The following is a 22,687-nucleotide window of genomic DNA, read 5'->3' as shown; positions in this document are numbered from 1 at the left end:
AAGTTAAAAGAAGTTAAAAGAAGTGAGATGTATCCATTCCCACATAAGCTGGCAGCAGATAAGATTTTTGGAGCTCATATTACAGTTCTAACACCATATTCTGAACCTTGATGCAAGTGGAAAACTTTTCATATTTCAAAATCTATGCAATGGTAAATAAAGAGCTTTCACCTAATCTTCCATTTAAAGTGTTTAATCTTCAATGTAATAACATCCAAAAGGCAAATAATGAGAAAAAAATCTAATAAAATTCTATAAATGCCATTCAACTAATGAATATGATCAATTAAAATCGTATGTTCAAGGACTAATGCATTTGGCAGTACCTATCTGTGTGAAAAGATATTTTAAAAGACAAAATATTTTAAATCTCATTACAAGTTAACATTAACAGATAAACATTTAGAGTAGATTTTGATAATAGGGAATACCACCTTTGAATGCCAATTAAACAAAATGTTATACCCAGAAAAGGATTCTTCTTATTAGTAGGCTACTAATGACATTGTTTTCTCCCTTGTTATATGAACAGCTACACAATCTCCTCAATTTTACCTCTTGGTCTGCAAAATCTAAAATATTAACCAGCTCTATGCTAGAAAACTTTGCCAAACCCTGCATTATGCAATACCATACCACTTTAAACCCAGTTGTAAACATTGTGTCCTGTTACTATCTCCACGGAAATTCATTCTTAAGCCTTGTTAAATTCAAAATCCCCAAATCCCATGGCCAACTTCCCCACACATACACACACACACACACACACACACACACACACACACACAAAACCCCATAGCAGGAAACCAAGGCAAAAATTTCTGAGATAGCCTATCTCAAGGCACAAACAAAACAAATTTAATAAAAATCTAACAAGTCAAGAGTGGTAGAAGTTTGTTACTTCAGTTACAGTCATCATCATAGATGGAAATTACATTATGGCCCTCTGTTTTTATACACAATTGCCTGACTTTTGAAATCACTGCTGAAATCCCAGTGACCGTTCAGGACCTATCTGGAACTTCCGAATCATGAGAAAGCCTGATTTCACAACTCAATCTCCATTTCAAGCTGAACCTATCCAACCTCCACTACAGCCTACCCTAGGCTAGTCTATTGTCTTACTACCACACAGGAGTCCTCAGATCTATTTGTTTCACCCTAATCCCCCTGCCCCCCCTTCCCTCCCTGTCTCTCTCTCTCTCTCTCTCTCTCTCTCTCTCTCTCACACACACACACACACACACACACACACACACACACGCGCGCGCGCGCGCGCACACTTCTACTTCTCCAACTGCCTACTAAACATCTTGAATAGGATCTTATAGAGATCTTAAACTTCACGTGTCTAAAACATCCCTCCCCTGCCTAAAACCTTCCATCTCTTCTTACCTTCTCTATACAGTTGAGGGTACTGTCATCTTCTCACTTACTCAAAATCACAACTTTTGCATCATTATCTTTCACTCCCCACATCCAATCAGTTACTATGTCTTGTCCTTCGACCTTCAGAATTTTTCTGGTATACACTTCCTTATGACTCTCTGACACTGCCACCACCCTGGTAATAATGGCCCACATCATCTCAAAGTTGAACTACTGCAATAGCTTTTTGGTTGGTCTCTCCCTGCTTCAAGTCCCTCCCAACTACAATCTATCCTTCACAACATGGTCATGAGTTTCCCTTAGAAAAATCACTTTGGTGGAGAATGTATTAGAGTGGGAAGAGACCTGTGGCAGGGAAAACAACCAGAAAGCCACTGTAATAGTCAAGGGAGGAGGGTAAAAATAATTGGCAAAATAAACAAATATGCAGCAGAAGTAGCAAGTCTCACCAAAGAAATAAAAAAGGAAGACTGATTAGGATTGCAAATATGTAAAAGTGAAGAACAATCTGGAAAATAAGCAAAAAACAATTACTTTAAAAGAACACGTGCTCTCCATACATGCAAAACATATTTTTCTTAACGAACAGGATGCAAAGAGAGAGCTTATAAGGATAACAGGTCTCCCAGAAAAACATGACAAGTCAAAAAATGTGAACACCATAATGCAGGAAGGAAGGAAATTAAATAAAACTGCCTACAACTTCTGAACAGAGAGAACAAAGTGCCAATCAAAAGAAGAAAGAAAAGTTAGGAGAGATGGAGGGAAAGAAGGAAAGAAGAGGGGACGGGGGAGGGGGGAGGAGGGAGGAAAGGAGGGAGGGAGGGAGAGAGAAAGAGAAAGTATCAAGGCTGAAAACTCCAAGATACAAAGTGGTTAAATTTAACAATTCAATTAAGAAACAACAAATTTTGCAAGCAACCAGGAAAAAAGACCTTCAAACATAAAGGAAAGGAAACTGGAATAACACAAGACTGTTCTGCACCCACCAGAAAATGGGGGAGGGAACAGAATAATGTCTTCTGAAGGGAAATGGAGCTCAGAATGTGGTCCAGGGTGACCGACCCTGAAAATCTGAGCTTAATCATAAATGAAAAAATATGGACATTCAATAATAGAGGCATTTAAACGTTCTTATAAAGAAAATCTAACCTGAAGAGATTATTTGCTTCTTGAACACTCTAGACCACAGAAATGTATGAGGACTGAACAAATGCAACAGCCGAGGACATCAACAGCAATAATGACAGTGGAAAGACCAGTAAAAAAAAAAAAAAAAAGAATAAATAAATAAACAAACAAACAAACAAACAATGAGAAGCCATTTCTTTCCAAATGTACACAAAGAGATAAGGATGAAGGCAAATAGAGGTGATAGCAGAGATGGAGATGATGATGGAGAGAGGAGTCTACACTTCGATGGAACTTCAAGGCACCCAGGTGAATCAGTGTGTGGTTTTTTGGTTTCTTTGTTTTGGTGTAATAAAATTACAAAATGAGAGGATCCCTAAAAGAGGACAGTGAAGGAGGCAGATAAAGGGGAGTGTGTGACATGATCTGGCCAAGTCTGGTGTTAGAAATGATGAGAAGGTGATTGCTATGGTCTCTTTGGAAAAAGAAGGACTGCAAGGGAGTGACTAAGGAAGCAGGAGAAGGGATTGGAAAAGGAGGGGAAGGGGAAGACTTTGCACTGGCTGTAGGAAGGGGTGCCCCTGCTAAATGCTCCTCTGGGTGGTTGAAAAAAAATATTCTGTGAAGAGAGATGGGGACCTTCGCGTCAGGTACTGTCTGCAAGGGTTTGGTACTTGGAGAGCTCATTCATCTTCTCTTGGGAAGCAGGGCATTAGGGCCCCTGGAGGTAACAGTCCAATGGAGGAGCAGGAGCACATGGACCCAGGGAGAAGATTCTGAAACAAACATGGAAGGAATGCGTCCAGAAGAAGGGCAAAGGTCGGTGGTGGGCTGAACTATGAGAGGAAGGACGTGCGCTGCCAAACCAGGCAGCGTCCTCTCCATCACCTGTAGGAATTGGTATTTTTCTGGGAATAAGGCACAATGAGGTGGGTAGGGAGAAGTGGGGAGAATGGAGGCAAACTCCACAAAGTAGTGGCAGAAAATGTTTAGAAGGAAGAGTCCAGAATGGGCACACCCAGGTGTTCTGATTCCTTGAGGAATGCAGAAAACAGAGAGTAACTAGATATGGAGAATGGTCACAAACAAGAGAATGAGGGTCTAGAGTAGATCGAGAGAATGAATAGTGAAGAGATATCTCTGGAAAGGAGTACAGAAAATGAAATTTTAAAAACCAACAAATAAAACAAGTTTTAGGGGAAGAGAGTTAAGAGGTCATCTATTCGACTGAAAGGAAAAAAAAGAAGACGAATTAAATAACCAGACAAAAGCAGCAAAGAAAAAGGAGCTAATAAGCAAAACTCCAGGGGGAAGGGACGAAGTGAGAATAAGATTATCTTAAAAACAAGATTAAGTTAAGGTAACTCAAGAGATGTAGTAATATGTTTACAAAAGGAAAGGGGGGGAAATTATAACTTGTAAAAAAAATGAATATGAGAGACAAATGAAGGAAAATATATAACTCTCAAAACTCTAAGCGTGAATGGATTAAACAATCCAAATAAAAGAGTGACAGATTAGATAAGGGAATAAAACTGTTGCTTAAAATTAAACTGTGGCTTAAAACACAAAGACATACAAAAGAAAACTGAAGACCTGGGAAAATGTACTATGCTCAAAATTAAATCCAAAATTCACAAGTAGCATCCATATCATCTGACAAAGCAGAAACATTCAAAAAATAAAAAGGGATAAACAAAGTAACTCTATTATACTGAAAAGAATCATAAAAGACAAACTAGTATCAGCATTAAACGTATATGTTCCAGATGTCTTAACATCTAAATGCATAAAGGAAACATTAACTGAATTTCCAGAATACATGAATAGTTTAAAAAAAAAAAACTGACAAGAAATTTCATCATGCCTCTTTCAAGTTTTGGAAAAGTCTGACAAAAAAAAGGGGGGGGGGGGGCGCCATGCCCCAAGCCAAGTACACAGAACTGAACAAATTGACGAAGAAACAAGAGCTGAAGACTTGTGGTATCTTCTAAATAGGACTACAAAATAACATATATTTTTCAGCACCACCTAATACTTTTACCAAAAAAAAAAAAGAAAACTTGGGGGATGTGAGGAACACAAAGAAAGAGTATTTTAAAGCTAGCTGAATGAGGCTCCAAAATGTACACACTCATTTAATCTAAAAACATATGCACAATTTACAAAACTTTTTGTGATCTTTCCCACAAGTCAAAAATGTTCTTAATGCAACTTTGTACTACAATTTGTATGCTACTGCACATTTGTCTGTTAGACCTCACCCCTGCAAAACTCTTAAGTTCTAAGATATATCTTAGATATAAACCTTGATTTTTACTTTATCTTTCCTGAACCTGGTATAAAGTTTGTCACACTGAAGTTCCATCAAAAGTTTTTGGGACACTGTGCATTTACGTGCATCACTACTTTCTGTTGGAGGCATTAATCTTTAGGAGTTGGGGTATAAGGCCAAGAGGAGATGCAACATGGATCTGTAAGTTCATATACCAGCAATGTCTCATGGCCATTCATTGACACAAGCTATTTTAAGCCAAGAACAACTAGTTAAAGGCCTTAGGAGATGGAGGCAGAAGAACAACAAAGTGAAGAATTCACTCCTTTCATTTCTCTTTCACTTTCTCTTCTCCCACTCTCATAACAAATTCAGCTGGAGCAAGAGAGGACATTTGAGAGCCTTAGCAAGCCATCACTCTAAAGCTATGTAGCCACTAAAGTTTATTTTCCTTTCTAATTTTATATTTTTAATCACTGCTGTACCCAAATCCCAACCCAATCATAAGCATAATGTGAAAGGGCCAGGCCCCTGAGTTCCCAGAGGTTTTACAGACGAAGTACAAACTTGATCACATCCACACAAACTAAAAAGGGGAGGTACAAGGTACCTATGCTCCGAAAAGTCCATCTCGAAAAGGGTGGCTAGCAGGGGAGTAAAATTTTCTCAACCACAGCAATTCACAAAGACTTTCTACTATTAAAATCCACTATGATCCTTAACAGTTAAGGGAGAATCTATATATGGATTGAGTCATCTCAGAAGTGCTGCAATTCAAATAAAAAGAACAGGCTCAGTTAATAAAACAAAGAGGTAGCAAATCAATGAACAAATTTACAGTGAAAAAGAGAATTCAGACATAAAGATTAGGCATCCTCAGTTGAAGGGGCTAGAACACTAATCTTCTTTTCCCAAGGTTGGCCCGCTTCCCCAAGATCACCTAGGTTCCACCACTTATAGAAAGCTTCTGGTAAAAAAGTTGAAGCAAATGAGAAATAATCTCTGGAGGTACAAAATACCAGAGAAAACAGAGGCATTCTCATTCTCTTTGTTTCTAAATGAGAGGAGGAAAAAATGTGTGGGTATTTCCAGTTAAATTTTCAAATACTGGGTCACAAAGCCTAGCAGGAACTTGGCAGCTCTTACTGCCAAAGTAAACATGTTCCAAGGTTGTCTCAGGCTTTAGCACTTGTAATGTGAATACTACAAGTTTGCTCCTCTTTATATCACTGTAAAAACTGGTCATTCTAATTAGTGAAGCACCCACCTACCATAATGAGATAGCAAGAGGTCACCTAGCTCTTACCCACTTTCCAGAGATGTATCAAACTTCCCTTCTGTTCCTGGAGACCAGTACATGTTGATACTTGCTAGATAACTCTCACTAATACCTTCCCACTATCAGTCACCCTAAATCCAAAAAGCACCCAGCCATATGGCTAGATCCAAGAGCTAGACAGCCACAAAGACAACCTGATTCTCCTCTAATGTATTTCAAGTATCCTCTCTAGGAACAACTCATGAAAAGAGAGCATTACTTTAGGGAGGCCCTAAGGGCTGGAGAACCTACAGCCTCAAGGCCTTAAAGTGAAAGCCTTTGACTGAATTCAAACTTCATAGGGCAAACTCCCTTAAAAAAAGGATTTGTTCTGTAAAACTTCGACTCAGTCTAAAACGCCGAACCCAAGGACTTGGAAGGCCACAGGTGGCATCCAGGCTGCAGGAACCCCATCACTTGACACAAAACCGTGTCTGTGATGAACAAACATAAAATTCCCTAAATCACTGGTCACAATAAATATTACAATGGCGGCCACTTGATATGAAAGGGGTTAAGATAAAATATAACAGCAAAACTTAACTCATCCAAGAAAATACCTGAGCGGGATACTGACACACCCACTACAATTGTCAGTCAGCTCGCACTTCCTTAATGCACTGGGTTAAGCCCTAGGAAACAAAGAAAGTGAAAAGACAGTCCCAGTTCTCCAGAAACTCACAGTCTAAGGACGGAATATCAGCCTTGAAAGTCATCCAAAATCTAATCCATCAGTCAATAAATTTTTATTAAGGGCCTGCTATGTGCCAGACACAGTACTAAGCATAGATATTTCAAATACAAGAAAGAGTCCCTGCCATCATTTACAATCCAATGAGGGAAAGATAGCAAGCACCCCAAGGGAAGCTGAGGTGGGTGTGTATTGAGGGGTGGAGGTACTTTGATGAAGAAGTTCAAAGATGTTCAAGAGTGCAGCCACTTGGGAAATTAAGAAATGGATGGCCTGCCACTCCCCCCAATTGGAGGCTTTGAAGTTCATGGCTCCACCCACCAAATCAGAGAGGCAGATGGTAGTGAATAAGGTTAAGTACCAAGGCTGACTGGATCTATTCAAGCCATCTTGCTGCCTTCCTTCCTGCCTTCCTTTCTCTCAGCTTCCATCATTATTTGGAAGCTCAAGTCAGAATGCTCCAGGAAACAAACAAGGGTCCTAAGACACAAGGGAACAGCCCTAGCTAATAGTAGCTGCAATGTTAGCACTAGATTGCAGGCAAAGTCCCATTTGGGACCAGAGAAAAGCAGTCACTATAATGTATAGCCCTAACTCTTTCAGACTATACAAATTAACATCTAACATAGTGTTTATGTTGTTGTTTTCAGTCGTGTCTGACTCTTTGTAATCCCTTTTGGGGTTTTGGCAAAGATACTGAAGTGGTTTACCATTTCCTTCTCCAGCTCATTTTACAGATGAGGAAACTGAGGGTTAAATGACTTGTCCAGGATCACACATTTAATAAATGTCAGAGGCCCCATTTGAAATCAGGTCTTCCTGAGTCTAGGCCCAGCACTCTATCCACTGGGCCATCTAGCTTCCTGTGGTATATATAAGTATAGAGGATAAAATAAAAGGAATTTTTTTCCTGTTTTTATGTAGTTAGAGTTTTCATCTCCACAAAGATCTACTTCAATTTCTGGCTTATATCATGGAAACACCTCTGGGCTTTAGAAGGTTGTGCCAATGGAGTACAAGTCCTGACAGGTCCTGCCCAGCTGGAAAGACCCATGACGACAAGCTTGGTAATGTCTGTCATCTAAGGACAAGCCTACTAAATCTGAAAATTCTTAACAGATGCAGAACCTTTGAGAGTGACCATCTACCTAAGTAATTAAGAGGAGAGGGTAGCAGATTCCTCTCAAATGTCTTAGGAATAACTACACTAGCAACATCACAAACTTTTTAAAGTACTGAAGTATGACTTTCAAAACCTCTTGATTCCTAAATCCTATCCATAAAAAAGATATAAATTTACTTTTTCCAAAAATGTTGCTTCTATAAAAGTGTCCTAAAAAAAAAATTTTGTGTCTCTGTCTCTCTCTCTCTTTGGTGAGGAGAACATGGACATCTGCAACGAAATTACCATTTTTCCACCTAACAATAAGAAACAAAGCAATTATTTTTAATAACAAATGAGTTATTCCAAATAGTCAACATAATATTTTCTTATCTAAAACATACCTTCTTTTCTAGTTCATTTCATAATAGAAGACAACAAAGTAAGTGAGCTAACAGCTCCACCCCAGCTGGGAAAATGCAGAGGAAGAAAAAAGCAGCCACAACTACTACAGGCTAGCCCAGCTCACTGTTGTGTATAGTTGGTGTGTGGGTGAAATTCAGCTATTCCCTTTCTTATTTTACCTGGTTTCCAATTCTTATAGTCTGGTGTACATGATTTTTACTTGCCAATTCAGTCTACTTGAAAGAAGAGATCACAACTGTTACTGCTCTACAATAGTTGCTATGTTTCTAAAAAGCTCGGAGTGCTTTTGGGAAAAGATTACATAACAGTTCATTTCTATACTTAGAAAAAATACGTGCACTTTTTCTTTATTAACATCTAAAAGTATGCACATTCTAGGTTACCTATGGATTTAGGGCAATTTATAACTTTATATAACTTTATATAACTTTTAAAGTATAACTTTAGTATCCTAAATAATAATCAAAACTAATATTCTAAAGTTCATTAAATAATACCTCATATTCAACTGCTTGTACCTTCTTCTGTAATGAAAAAATTCACCATGAAGGAATACTGACATCTATTTCTAATTCCTTACAAGACTTATCTAAATTGAATGAAAATATTTTTTGTAGTTTTTTTTTTCTTTTGGTCTGTTTCTTCTTTCACAATATGACTAATATGTAAATATGTTTTACATGATTGCACATATATAATCTATTATTAAATTGATTATTGTTTTCAGAAGTTGGGAGGGGAGGAAGAAAGAACCATGAAGTTAAAATAATGAATGTTGGGGCAGCAAGGTGGCAAAGTAGATAGAGTACTGGCCCTGGAGTCAGGAAGACCTGAGTTCAAATCTGGTCTCAGACATTTACTAGCTAGCTGTATGACCCTGGGCAAGTCACTTAATCCCCGCTGCCTCTTTAAAAAAAAAAAAGTTAAAAACTGTCTTTACAGGTAATTGGAAAAAATAGAAATTGAATGAAAATAAAAAGAGTTACAGAGACAGAGGTAGGAGTACAAAGGAACAGAGATGGAAGACCTGTGTGAGGTACAGAGAGAAGACCAGTTTGGGTAGATGCAGAATATGGAAGGGGTAATGATGTCCAAGAAGACTAGGTTGCACAGGGCTTGAAAAGTCAAACAGATGTTCTGAGAATCAAATAAATTTATTTATATAAGGTAAAAAAAAAAAGTTAAACAGAGCTTGTATGTACACATCTCCCACAACAGAATGTAAGCTACTCACAAGGCAGGTTTCCATTTCTATCCTTAGAGACAACTACAGCAACTAACACATAGCAGGTTCTTAATATGTGCTGGCTTGATTGATTTATCTGATCAACAGCACATAAAATGAAGGAGTTTTTCTTTGGCTGAGGAAACTCAGGCTCCCACCAATCCATCGCCTATTAAGGAACAGAATACCTGCCTCCTGATCTATTTCAATGTGCCCCAAGATCTGAAGAACCAAGGGCTGAAGGCAGTACCAATCCAGGTTTTATAAGCATGCTTTTCTTCTCAAAGTGCCACCACCGCTGCCTCCCCCCCCCCCACTCCACAGCTAGGTGGGGCAGTGGACAGAGATCCTGCCTGGGAGTCAGGAGGACCTGAGCTCAAATCCCGCCTCAGACCAAACACTTTACACTTACTAGCTGTGTGACTCTGGGAAAGTCACTTAACCCCTGGTTGCCTCACCAAAAAGCAAAAACAAAACAAAGTCTGTATGACTATCAGCAAATACTGCCAGAACAACTTATCTCATGATCCTAAAAGAAATTACAAATTTAACCCTTCTGATATTCTACAATATTCAATGTCTTATTCCTAGGCAAATCAACACACATTTAAATATTAGTCATACTAGTTACATATTTTTTAACGGAAATGTTAAGTTTAAATACCAAAAAAAATTTTTCATATAAATAATGCTGCCTTCATTAGAATATGCAGCTTTCAAAACCCATTACTTTTTGGACAAATGCTTTGAAATTGCCTTTTCACAATAAATTTAAGCTTCACAATTTTATGTTTCTTAGTAGGTAAATTCTGAAAAGCAATGCTGTTTAGCAGCCCCACCTTATACCTACATGTTCATTACAAACCCAATAAAACTGTGTACTCAAAAAAAAAAAATACTTTCAAAAACCATTTCAATCTCATTGTTTCTCTGGATAAGACTCGACCCCTCTTCCTCCGTTTCTTTAATGAAGATGTTAAAGGAATGAGAATTAGACCAGCTGTCAGGTTAAACTAGGGAGCTAAACTAAACAAAGGTCAAAACTACTATATAGCACATGAGATCAACAAATATTGAGGCTAGAAAGGAACCTTGAAGGAGCATCTAGGCTATTCCTCTTCCTTTATGAAAAATCACCCCTAAACAATGGCCAGATGGAAAAAAATGTTATTTTTAAAGAATGTCCATTTGAGGGACCTAATAAGCCTGAAAGCATCAAAACGCTTTCCCTTACATCTAAATTTCTCATAGTACCATAGCTCAATGCTATTTTTTTCAGAAACACACACACACACACACACACACACACACATTATAGAAAAAGACATGACAAAAGGAACCAGAGAAAGTCCACATTAACACCTTATAAGAAATTCTTTCTTATACTTGTAAGTAAAAAGGCACTGAGATACTAATCTAAGAAAAACAGGATATTTCTCTCTGAGGGTTGTTGTGAGGATTAAATGAATTAATAAGTGTAAAGCCTTAGCACAGTGCTTAAAATATAGTGGGTGCTTACAAAATGCTTAGTCCCAATGATCTTCCCTCTTCTCAATAGTTCTCAAGGTAGAGAGAGGAAGAGCAGCAGAAAGCTCACTGAGTCTATGGTCTCCCAATGTCCTAGTTTGAATTCCCACATAAATGAGCTTGCCTAACTCCACTCACTGTGTTTGGTGACCACACACCCTCACCCTATTTCATGAATATCACTAAACACAAGAGGGACCAAGTTAAGTGTGGCTGGGCCAATAAATCAACAAGCCTGAGTCAAGAATTGTGCTAAATCCTTGGGATACAGAGAAGAAGTGAAACAATCCTTGCTTTTGCAGAGTGCACAAAGGGGAAAGGGGGGAGGGGAGGGGGGAGCCGCAGCCCTGGGCTTCAGACACAACACATGTGCATAAACTGATTTATATGAAATATCCATACACCCAACTCCATTAGGAAAACAAGTTATGAATGTCTTAAAACAGCAGTCAGTGACTTTTTCCAAAAAGGAGATGCACCCATTCCAATTCAAATACTGTCAAAAAGGACCAAAGAGCCACTAACATCTGAATGACTTTCATTTTAGTGACAGATGGCACTAAACATCCTAAACTGATTAACATTCTGCATTGAAAGAATGGTAACACTTTCCATGTCATAAAAGGTTTCTAGATAGAAATCTGTTAACAAAATATCTACTATAACCTTTCAGAAGAGCTCTTTATAACTTGAATTTAAGGCAGTACAGTAGGAAGACGTCCTGATACACTGCTTTCTTTTTGTCAAGGAAATCCTTTCTTTTTAATTATGTGAAATACTATTGATGAAGGGAAAGCAAAAATTTCTTACCTTACTCTCAAAATGTCTATTATTCAGTCAAATGTGGTTATACTTAGTTTTAATAATATCAACGCTCCCCACACCATTTAAAAAAAAAAACACCTTTCAATGGATTCCCATTGCCTAGTGAAATAAAATCCCAAGGACCTCAAAATCAGAAGTCGATCTTTAGGCTACTCCTCAGCACAAAGTCCTTCAGTCACAATAACCCTCTAAACACACCTAAATAGGACTTGCTTATTTCAGTTTCCTACACTGTTTCTTCTGTTTAACCTACCCGTCCTTATAGCTCAAGTCAAGTAATCAATCAACAAACATTTACTAACCAACACCCTGTGTCCACCAATGTCCTCCACAGGAAGCCTCATCAGTTCACTGCTCCCAATGATCCTTCATTTGCCTGTATCCTTACTCGACAGATGATCTTTTTACTATTATTTACCCTTTCTAGTTTTGTCTCTAACTAGATAATAAATTTCCATAGGAAAAAATGTCTTAAACATCCAAAATGAAGTGTTCAACAAATCAATAAACTGAACCAATGGATACTTGCACAACCCAAATGGACCCTCATTCACCTGAATCTCCTAAATGAATGGGACCCCATATTGCAAATAAGCTTCTAAAAACTAACAGATCCATCAATATTTCATTAATTCTCTCTTCCTAGGTATACCAGATTCACACACACATCCTTCCTCAGACATGCTGATCTGCCTCTCTTTTTGTAGCGAATACTCACTTCCTAAACTAAGAGAAAACAAATAATAGAATACATATAATCAAAATCATTTAAGTTCCCTTCTCACAGCAAGCACAAATTTCAACAACATTAACTAACCAAAAGGCAACAAGCAAGGGGCTGGAGGAAGCAGTGATAAGAAGACAACAATGTGCTTCCAAGTGGACTACTTCACTTAAGACTGAGGTCCAAAAATGAGGAAATCCCCTTGACCACAGGCAAAAAGGGGAAAGAATGTATTTTAAAATCCAACTGGCCCCACTGCTTAATTTATTTTATGGTAAGGGGCAAATTTTGAGGATGTAACAGGCTTATATCCCTGAGGGGGGAAAAAAAGATGTATTAGGCAATAAGAATGGTAATGTGAAATAGCTTGCTTTGCCTAAACTTCTGCAAACACACCTTGTTAAGAAAACCAAAACCTGAAATCACTTGTTAACATTTTCCTTCCCACTCTTCCTTCAGATAAAGGAGAAAGAATTCTGCTCAGTTGGTGGTCATTGGTTTGAAAAGAGTGAAGCACCACGCACTGGAAACCAGGGCAAAGAAGGTCAGTCAAGACAAACTATCAGGGCAGACCTCCTGCAGGGCCAACAAAACTTTACCACCTTCAGCTGTGATTATTCAAAGACTAAAACAAGTAGATATGAAACATAAGCAACCTTACTGTAATAATTTTGACACTGCGATTTTAATACTGCAACAAAAATATTAAAATATGATCAGTCCTATAAGGTTTCTAAAAACAATAATACTAATTCTCAAAAGCATAAATGCTACTATTATCCCAAACTGTCAATCCACACTGAGAAAGGATAGAATAATCACTCCTACTGTTTGATGCACTCCTACCTAATCTGAGAAGACAGTCTTAAGTGTTTTTATATCCCGGAGATAACTATCTCCGACACAAGATTCAGACAACTGAAGAGAATACAACCAGGATACAGGCTTGGATCCACTCATTTAATTACTCAGAAGAATACTGTATGACACAATAGAAGCTATTCGTTGATACCCAAATGCTAATTACCATCACTAAGAAAGTACTGAAGGCTACAATAATTTGTCATGGATATATGCTGAAACTATTCAGACTCCAATACAGTCACATTAAAAGGCATTTGTTTAACTAAAATTTTTCATTAAGACCCAAGAAAAATAACTTGTAAAATGATACAGTATTTTCACAAGATCTCTGCAAAACAATGCAACAAACATAAAAAACTGAGAAATAAATCACTAAAATATTTACCGATTCCATAGTTGAAAGCAGTCTTTTATCAGGATGTATAATTAAATCCAATACGAGTCACAAAGCAGCTGTGTGTAATTCTGAAACAAAAGAACAAAATCAGTAAAAGTAAATATTAACTTGTTAATTCCATCCTTTAAAAGGAATATCTTCCCATTTGGACAAAACATTCATAGCAAAATATGCTAAAACTTCAAAGCTAACATTATACCCAGGAAATCCTGTACCCATCCCCAAAGTTCCTGTATTACCAACAAGGTTGTCCTCTTCTACCTACAAACACTACCCTCCCAATTCATCACTCATAGCCTGGTACAAACTAAGATGCAGTCTCTCTCCTCCCACACCCCCAGTGACACATCACATCTTCCAGAACAGAATAAGGTTGATTTTTTGTGTTTTTTGAGGGGGGGGGAGGGGGTCAGTATCAAAGAAAGACTTTCAATGAGGTTTATATATGCAGTAATATGTTTAATTACACTTTTGCTTAGAATACTCAGAATCTTCCCTTGAAAAGGAGGGAGAACAGGGGGAAATTTAAATTTAACACGCTATCAAATCACTCAGGCTTGCAATCTTAATATGATCCTCAACTCTTCACTTGCACTCACTTATCACATCCAAACCTTGCCCGTCTCCCCAACTCCCCCAAGCCTCTTTGTAACTTTCCTATTGCTGTCAAGAATATCATTATCTATCTCAGGCTCTCATCCTATGGTGTCATCCTTGACTCCTCATTCTTCCCTCCAACCCTTTATCCAGTCTGTTGCCAAGGGCTGTCCTTTCACCATTGTAATATCCTTGTATATGCCTCCTTCTCTATGATTCTGTCACCAACTTGGTGCAGCTCTCAAAACTTCATACCTGGAACAGGTGTGATAGTTTGCAAGTTTGTGTCCCTGACTAAATACTCTCACTACTCCAGTCAATCCTCTAAGATTTCAAATTTCCTAAAATACATGCCTAAATCTTGCTATATGAATATTCAATAAATTCCAGTGGCTCCCTATTACCTCCAGTGTTTGAAGATCAAAGCCCTTCATAAACCAGCCTTCTTCTACCTTCCAATTTTCCTCCTCCCTCCCTCACAACCCATACTCTGCAAATTCAGTAACATCAGTCTCCTTAACGGTCCTCTCAGAAACCACTGCATCCCCCAACTCCAGGCATTTTCAAAATCTATTCCCTGTAATTCTCTCTCCTCATTTCAATCTATGAACTGCTTGCCATCTTTCAAGTCCCAGCTAAAATCTTACCTTTAGCAGGAAGCCCTTCCCAATCACCCTTAATGCTAGTACATCACTTCTGTTAACTCTCTCTCTCCAGTTTGTCCTAGTTATCTAGTTTGTACATAGTTGTTTGCATGTCCTCTTTCTTCCCAAATTAGACCATGAGCTCCTTGAGAACAAAGGCTCTGTGTGCAATGAGGTGTTTAGTTTCTATTTTTGTTGGGGGCATGGGGGTGAATGAGAAAAAAGTTGGCCTTCTTTGGAATCCCTTGTGCTTACCACAGTGTCTGGCACATAGTAGGAGCTTAATGTTTCTTTTGTTTTGTTTTTTGTTTTTGCTTTTTTGGTGAGGCAATTGGGGTTAAGTGACTTGCCCAGGGTCATAGCTATTAAGTGTCAAGTGTCTGAGGCTGCATTTGAACTCAAGTCCTTTTGACTCCTAGGCCAGTGCTCTATCCACTGCATCACCCTAGCTGCCCAGAGCTTAATGTTTCTTGACTAGCATTCATAAAATGTCTCCTATGTGCCTTAACTACATTCTCACAGCTACCATCATAATTCATTCAGGCCTTATTCCCTCTCTCCTGGATTATTTTAACAGTCTTTCTAATTAGACTCCTTGCCTAAAATCTCTCCCCACTCTAATCTATTTTCCACTCAGCTACCAAGGCGAAATTTCTAAAGAATAGGTCCAACCTTGTTTCCCTCCTCCCCTATCCCAGTTCAAAAAGTTCTAGCGGATTCCCTATTCCTTCCACTGTTTATTATATCATGCCCTCTCTGACTCAGCTTGGTTGGCCTCTTTAGGGTTCCTAATCAATAAACTAATAACATTCATTAAGTGCCTATTATATGCCAGGCACTGTAATAAGCACTGGAGACATACAGAAAGGTTAAAAGAGAGCTCCTGCTCTCAAGGAACTCAGTGTAAATGGGGAGACAATGGTGCAAAGAACTACCTTCACCCACATTACATACACAGGATACAAAGGAGTTAACTGCCAGAGGCAAGGCACTAAAATAAAGAGCATTAGCAAAGTACCATGTGTAGAAGGTGCAATTTTAACATAGACCTGAAGGAAGAAGAGCACTGCAGGAGGGGAAGGAAAGTCAGTGAAAACCCCACAGTAAGAGGACGGAGTATCTGTGTATCACTGGAGTATCACTGGAGATGGAAAAGGCTGTCAGAAGACTGAAAAGATAAGGAAGGTCGGAGAGGACTAAGCTATGAAAGGTTTTGAAGGCCAAATACAGGATTTACTATTGATCCTGGAGGTGACAGCAAATCACTCGAGGAAGAGAAGATCATAGAGAAATGTAAGAGGACAGCCCTCGGCAAAAGACTGGAGGTCAAGGATGACACACAGGTTGGAAGCCTAGGTGACTAGGAGGACGGTGGTACCCTCAACAATAACAGGGAAGTTAGGGAGAGGAGAGGGTTTGTGGGGGAAATGAGTTCAATTTAGAACACACTGAACTGAAGATGTCCATGGGACATCCAGTTCCAGATGTCTGACAGATAGATGAGACTGAAGGTCAATAGACATTTTAGAGCTAGAAAGTAGATCTAAGAATAATCTACATAAAGATGATAACTGAATCCACAGTAGCTGGTAAGACCACCAAGTGAGAGAGTACAAGAGGGAGAAGTGAGGTGGGCCCAAGAGAGAACCCTAAATATACGTCACTCAAAGTTAGCAGGCTCAATCTAGATGAAGATCCTCACCCAGAGCACTCCACCTTAGGTCTCTGCACCTTTGTACAAACTGATTATCCATCCACTTTGGCCAAAAGTCCTCTATCTCTTCACCTCAGTTTCTTAGCTAGTTTCCCCAGTGGCGGGGTCTGCCATTACCTTCAACTACTCTCTCTCTATAATGGATGGATGGATGTAGGGATCTTATTTACAGGATGTCTCTCCCATTAGAATGGAGGATCCTTTAGGGCAGACTAATACCCTTTCTTTGTATCCCCTGAACTTAGCTGAGCATATAGTTAGTGCTTAATAAATGTTTTTTTTAACTGATCACCAGCCGATGACTCAATTTATAAAAACCATCAAGTTCCCCCTATTAAAAAAAAAAAAGATCAGATCCATTCAATCTGGCTTAAACCTATTCATAATTATTTACTAGTAGTATGAAATAGAAGACTGAAATTTCCAACATTAGAAATATAAAAAAGATTATCACTTCCTATACTATCTAAGGACACTGAAGTAATCAGGAAGCTTAACTGTATTGACCGTTCTTAAGTGACTAAAAAAAAAAATAATTTCAGCTTCTGATCCTTATAAGAACACGTTTCTGTGCTAACAGTTTTTAAAAATCTAAATTTCGTGTTACACCATTTGCCCATCTTCTGTAACATGCGAAGAATACTTTAAACTTCAATCCATGAGGTCTACAAAGACACACTGTGCTTTGAGAGGTCCTTCAATAAGTTGCCTAGCAATAATTCAGAAAAGCAATTGATGAAGGAGAAAGGAGTATGTAGCTACCTAGTCCTAAAAATAGACCCAAGGTTTACCTTCAATGGGGATTTAAACCTTTGTTCAAACTCACCTCCAGCCTCCTTGGTAGTCAGAGAAAGTCTATGGACTTCTCAGACTCTTGTTTTTGAGTACATAAAATAAAATACATAGGATTATGATGGAAAACAATTATACTGAAAAATAATTATTAAAATATTTTTAAAAACAAGTTGAGGCATCTGATATCTAGTCAGTCAGTTTATGAATCCCTACTATCACCAAAAAAAAGTGAGTGGAATAAAGGCTTTCCATACAAGCCCATGAGGCTGTCTTTTTGAGCTGTCTTTCCAATTACCAAGAGGCTTCTGCTAATGTTCTTCTGCTGTCCTAGACTAAATGGAGGAATTTGGTAATATTTCTCTTAGGTTCTCCTGGTCCCTGTTTTTATCTTGTGGCATTTTAGAATTTTGCTGGTGTGTTTGGGGGAGAGCTTGACTCTTTTAGACCCTTCACATTTCCATATTAATTAGAAGATAATTTACTGTCTTTCCAATGTGGTGCCCTTTGGAGAAAGATCTGAAGGAGTAAGGTGAGCAGAAGCAACCAATAATAAATCAAAAAACATTTAACAAACACCTACTACATACATGATGTGAAGTGCTAGAGATACAACAAAAGGCAAAAGATAGCCCCTACCCTCAAGGAATATACAAACTAACAGGGGAGGAACAAGTGAACAACTATGAACCAACAAGCTATGTGTAGGATAACTAGGAAATAATTAAGAGAAGCAAAGTTCTAGAATTAAGAGGGATCAGGAAAGGTTTCCTGAAAAGCATGGGATTTTAGCAGGGACTTCAAGTAAGCCAGGGAAGCCAGGAGGCAGAGATGAGAAGGGAGGGCATTCCTGGCATGAGGGACAGCCAGTAAAAACGTCAGGAGGTGGGAGATGGAGTATCTTGTTCTAGGAACTCTAAGGAAGAGCCTGTCACTGGATGGCAGAATCTATGGGGGGGGGGGGGGGGGGGGGGGGGGGGAAGGGTGTAATAAGATTAGAAAGTGAGGGGCTAGATTATGAAGGACTCTAAAATAGAAGATTTTTAATAGTATCTGGAGGTAATAAAGAGCCACTGGAATTGAATGAAGGGGGGTGTGTGACAAATTTAGAGCTGTGCTAATTTAGAAAGATCAATTTGTCAACTAAGTGGAGGATGGAATTAGAAAGACTTGTGGCAGGCCGACCAACCAAACTATTACAACAGTCCAAGTGTGAGAAGATAGGGGCCTACACCAGGGTGGTAACAGTATCAAGAATGCAGTATATTCAAGAGATGTATGTAAGAGAATAGATCATGGCAAAAATCGCGGGGTAGTGGGAGAGAAGGTGGTTTGCTAAGAGAGAGTGAGGAATTGAGGAAGACACCTAGGTTGGGAGCTAGATAACTAGGAAGACTATGGTACTGTCAACAGTAACTGGAATATTCAAAAGGGAAGAGGGTTTGGGGACAAAAATAATTGATTGTGTTTGGGACATGCTGAATTTCAAATATCTATGGGGCATCCAATTCCAGATGTCTAATAGGTATTTGAAGATGAGAGACTAGAGGTCAGAGAGCAGATAAGATTTGGAAAGTAGATCTGAGAATCATCTGCATAGATATGATTATTGAATCCATTGGAGCTGGTAGAAGAGGGCTCAGGACACAGCCCTGTAGGATACCCAAGCTTAGCAGGTATGATCTGGATGAGCAATTTATTCAACAACAATATTGTAAAGACAAACAACTTTGAAAAACCTGGGGAGTTCCATCCACTCAATGACCAATCACAATTCAATAGATGTAACGACAAAACATGCTGCCCATCTCCTGATAGAGAGGTGACGACTCAGAATAAAGAGACCTTTTTTTTGGACGTGGTCTATGTGGAAATTTTTGCCTGACAATACATGGTTTAATAGAGGGTTTGTTTTTCTTATTTCCTCAATGTGGGAAGGTGGAGATAAGAGAGAGAGAGAGGATTTTTTTTAATAAAATGAATTTTAACCAATTTTTATTTTCTCTGAAAGCTGAGGGGGGAGAGGAGAAGGATGAAAATTGGGGGGAGGGAGGAGAGAACTACCCCGGACAGACATACTGGAATTTGGTTTTGGCTCCTAACTGTGTGAATAATCCTGCTTTCTACGTACCTGAAGGATATATAATTTCTTCTCCTACTACTGGATCAACTCCACCAAAATCTCTTTAGGCCTTAGTTCACACAAAGGATTTTAAGAGGTCCTGGGTCTTTCAGTAACCTTATCAGTCCGCATATTCAATCACTTCTACGAAGATTACTTCTCAACCTCTACCTCCAGCCCTAGTCTCTCTGCTACCATCCTCCAACATCACCAAGGGTCCAAAGGACATTTCCAACAAGGTTAGCCTAGAGGCATTTCGGTCTGACAACGTCCAAAACCAAACTCATTCTCTTCCACCTGAAACTTACCCTTCCTGACGTTCCTGTTTCTGTCAAGGGCACTGCCAGTCTTCGAGTCACAGGTTGTTTCACAACCTCAAGATCATCTTCAGCTCAGCGTTACCTTACCCTACATTTCCAATCACTCTACAATCTGACAGATTCTGCCTCCACCACATCTCTCACATCCGTTCCCTTTCCACACTCACCTCTGGCCTGTTCTCCCTGTCTCGGGGCTCTCTCTCAGATCTCTCTCTCAGATCTCTCTCCACTCCAATCCACTACCTAATCAGATGCTTAAATGTTCCTCCTACAGCATAGGTCTGACAATATCATAACCCTGATCAAGCTCCAGTGTCTCCCTGTCACCTCTAGGATCCGACCTCTCTCTTCTGTTTAGGATTCAAAGCCATTCATAGGCTGGCTCCAAGGGGACCTTCCTCGACGCACTTGTACCCTATACCCCTTCTCTTCCAACCATACTGGCTGCCCTGCTATTACTGGTCACAGCAAACATAACGTGCCTTGGTCCAAGGCTGCCTGCCTTACATCCTATCAACAAAGGTTTAAGAGTTATCTAGTTAAGCTCAATAGTAGACAGGAGAACTGCAGAACACTGAGTTAAAATTAAGAGTGCTATTTTGTAAGGGAATGATTCTTCCCCGCCCTTTCCTTCATAACCTAAAAAGAAAAGTTGAAAAGTCAATCAGTCAATAAACATTTATTAAGCACCTACTACATTCCAGGCAAGGTTCTAAGCACTGGAGATACAAAAAAGAGGCAAAAAACAGCCCCTCCTAGCACCTAAGGAATTTACAATCTCATGGGGGAGATAGGAAGTAATTAAGAGGAAGGCACTACAGTTAAAAGGAGTTAGGAAAGGCTACCTGTAGAAGAGAGGATTTTAGTTGGAACTTAAGGTAAGCCAGTAGATGGAGATGAGAAGCATGGAACAGCCAGGAGTCCAGCATTACTAGATGGAAGAATACTTGGAGAGAGCAAAATATAAAACTGGAAAGGTGCCCCCTACCCCACCCCAGGTTAGGATTGACTCTGAATGCCAGAGGATTTTGTATTTGATCCTAGAGGCTGGAAGAAAGCCGCTGGAGCTTACTGAATTAGGAAAGTGAACGTGCTAGAGAACTTGTTTTCAGATAGAAGGACCAAAGAGTCCTTTTGTTGATTACAGTATAAAACAGAAATCTGACACTTTCCTGCTAATGGGCTCTAAAGGGATTCATACATTTTAATTGTCTGGAAGCAGATTCCCTTGGCTTTGGGTCCTAAGTATGCTAAAAACTCAATATCCAGGAAGCATTTCACCAAACTAATTTCCATTCTCTATCACTTGCTTGCTTGCTCCATGTTAAAAAGGTTATATTACATAGAAAGGGGCATATTAAAAACTCAAATAAGTAATACAGTTGTCTCTGAATTAAAAATTAAATCTACTCCATCCAATTTTTTCTACCATTATATAAACGAAAAGGGCTCCCCTGTTTGATAAACAGACATGACAAATCAAAGCCATCTTAAAAACAGCACCGCATTTGTAGAAATGTATACTAGGTGAAAAGTAAAGAATACTGATTTCATGTCTTTTACAAACAAAAGTCAATCCTAAGAGAGAAGGTGGAATAAAGGGGGTGCCCCCTCCCAAGGGGGAGAAGAAGAGAGGGACTGGATCAGAGGCTAGTAAAGTGTTAGGAGTATAAACAGTATTTCTAAATTTCATAATTTGACATATATACATACATTGACATGTATACATACATATACACACACAGCTTTGGTGTTTTATTTCCATTGCTGTTCACTCAGAAGTTATTAATAACTGGAACACTTTGTATATGTCTTGCATACGTATGTATTGTTGTTTGCACACCGTCTCCCCCAAATGGAATATGAGCTGCTTATGGACAAAAACCATTCTTTTGCCTTTCTTTGTGTCTCCAATGCTGAGTACAATGCCTGGAATGTATTAAGTGCTTAATAAATGCTTGCTAAGAAAAATCATTCAATCTTAAAGACAGAGCAAATATGCTCAACATTTCCCATTAAAAAATAAATCTGAAGCATTGTGTCAACATCATGCATTTAAACTCCCACCAATATACAAAGAGGGTAAATAGGAAGATACTTGCAAGTCCATGAGGAACATTTCTTAAGTGCAAATAAAATAAAAATGATCGTTTGAGGGTAGACCAGATGTTGACTTGATCCCAGATAAAGACAGACAGTTTGAAATGACTGCTTCTTAGGGTGGCAATCTAAATCTGTAATAAATGAAAAATCTATTTACTTGTATACATTCTACTTCAGGCCGTCCCACTTACATATTTCTATCTTAGCCTACCTAGCAAAATGCCTGGTAAGAGGAGGCTAATAAGGAATGCTTACTGATTTAAGAACTAAACAATCCCTTTCAGACATTTCTTCTTGGAATTTAGGTCTACAGATCCTTACTCAAGGAACTTTCCTTTAGGATCAAAATTCCTACAGCTAATAAAACCTACTACCATCCACCAGTTCCAACTCAACCTTTTTGGTCCCTAGAGTAATTTTGTCTTCTCTGTTTCAGCACCCTTTTCCCCTGCTATTGGTGTCTAAAAATCTGCTGCATTTGCAACTATCCACTTTACTCTG

At 38.9% G+C, this 22,687-nt stretch overlaps 1 protein-coding gene across 2 annotated transcripts in view; it reads right to left on the bottom strand.

Moving 5' to 3' along the window:
* Positions 1-22,687, bottom strand: part of ANKRD11 (ankyrin repeat domain 11) — a 345,404-nt gene that overhangs the window by 249,472 nt on the left and 73,245 nt on the right. For both annotated transcript variants that reach the window (XM_027847574.1, XM_027847570.1), the window contains exon 2: positions 13,883-13,962. The gene's annotated coding sequence lies outside the window, so the exon portion shown is untranslated. The remainder of the gene's footprint in view (positions 1-13,882; positions 13,963-22,687) is intronic.

Source organism: Vombatus ursinus, unplaced genomic scaffold (assembly GCF_900497805.2).
Source record: "Vombatus ursinus unplaced genomic scaffold, bare-nosed wombat genome assembly UNPS02005286.1, whole genome shotgun sequence".
Lineage (NCBI taxonomy): Eukaryota > Metazoa > Chordata > Mammalia > Diprotodontia > Vombatidae > Vombatus > Vombatus ursinus.
The sequence above is the reverse complement of the archived record's forward strand: the minus strand, read 5'-3'. Positions and strand labels throughout refer to the sequence as shown.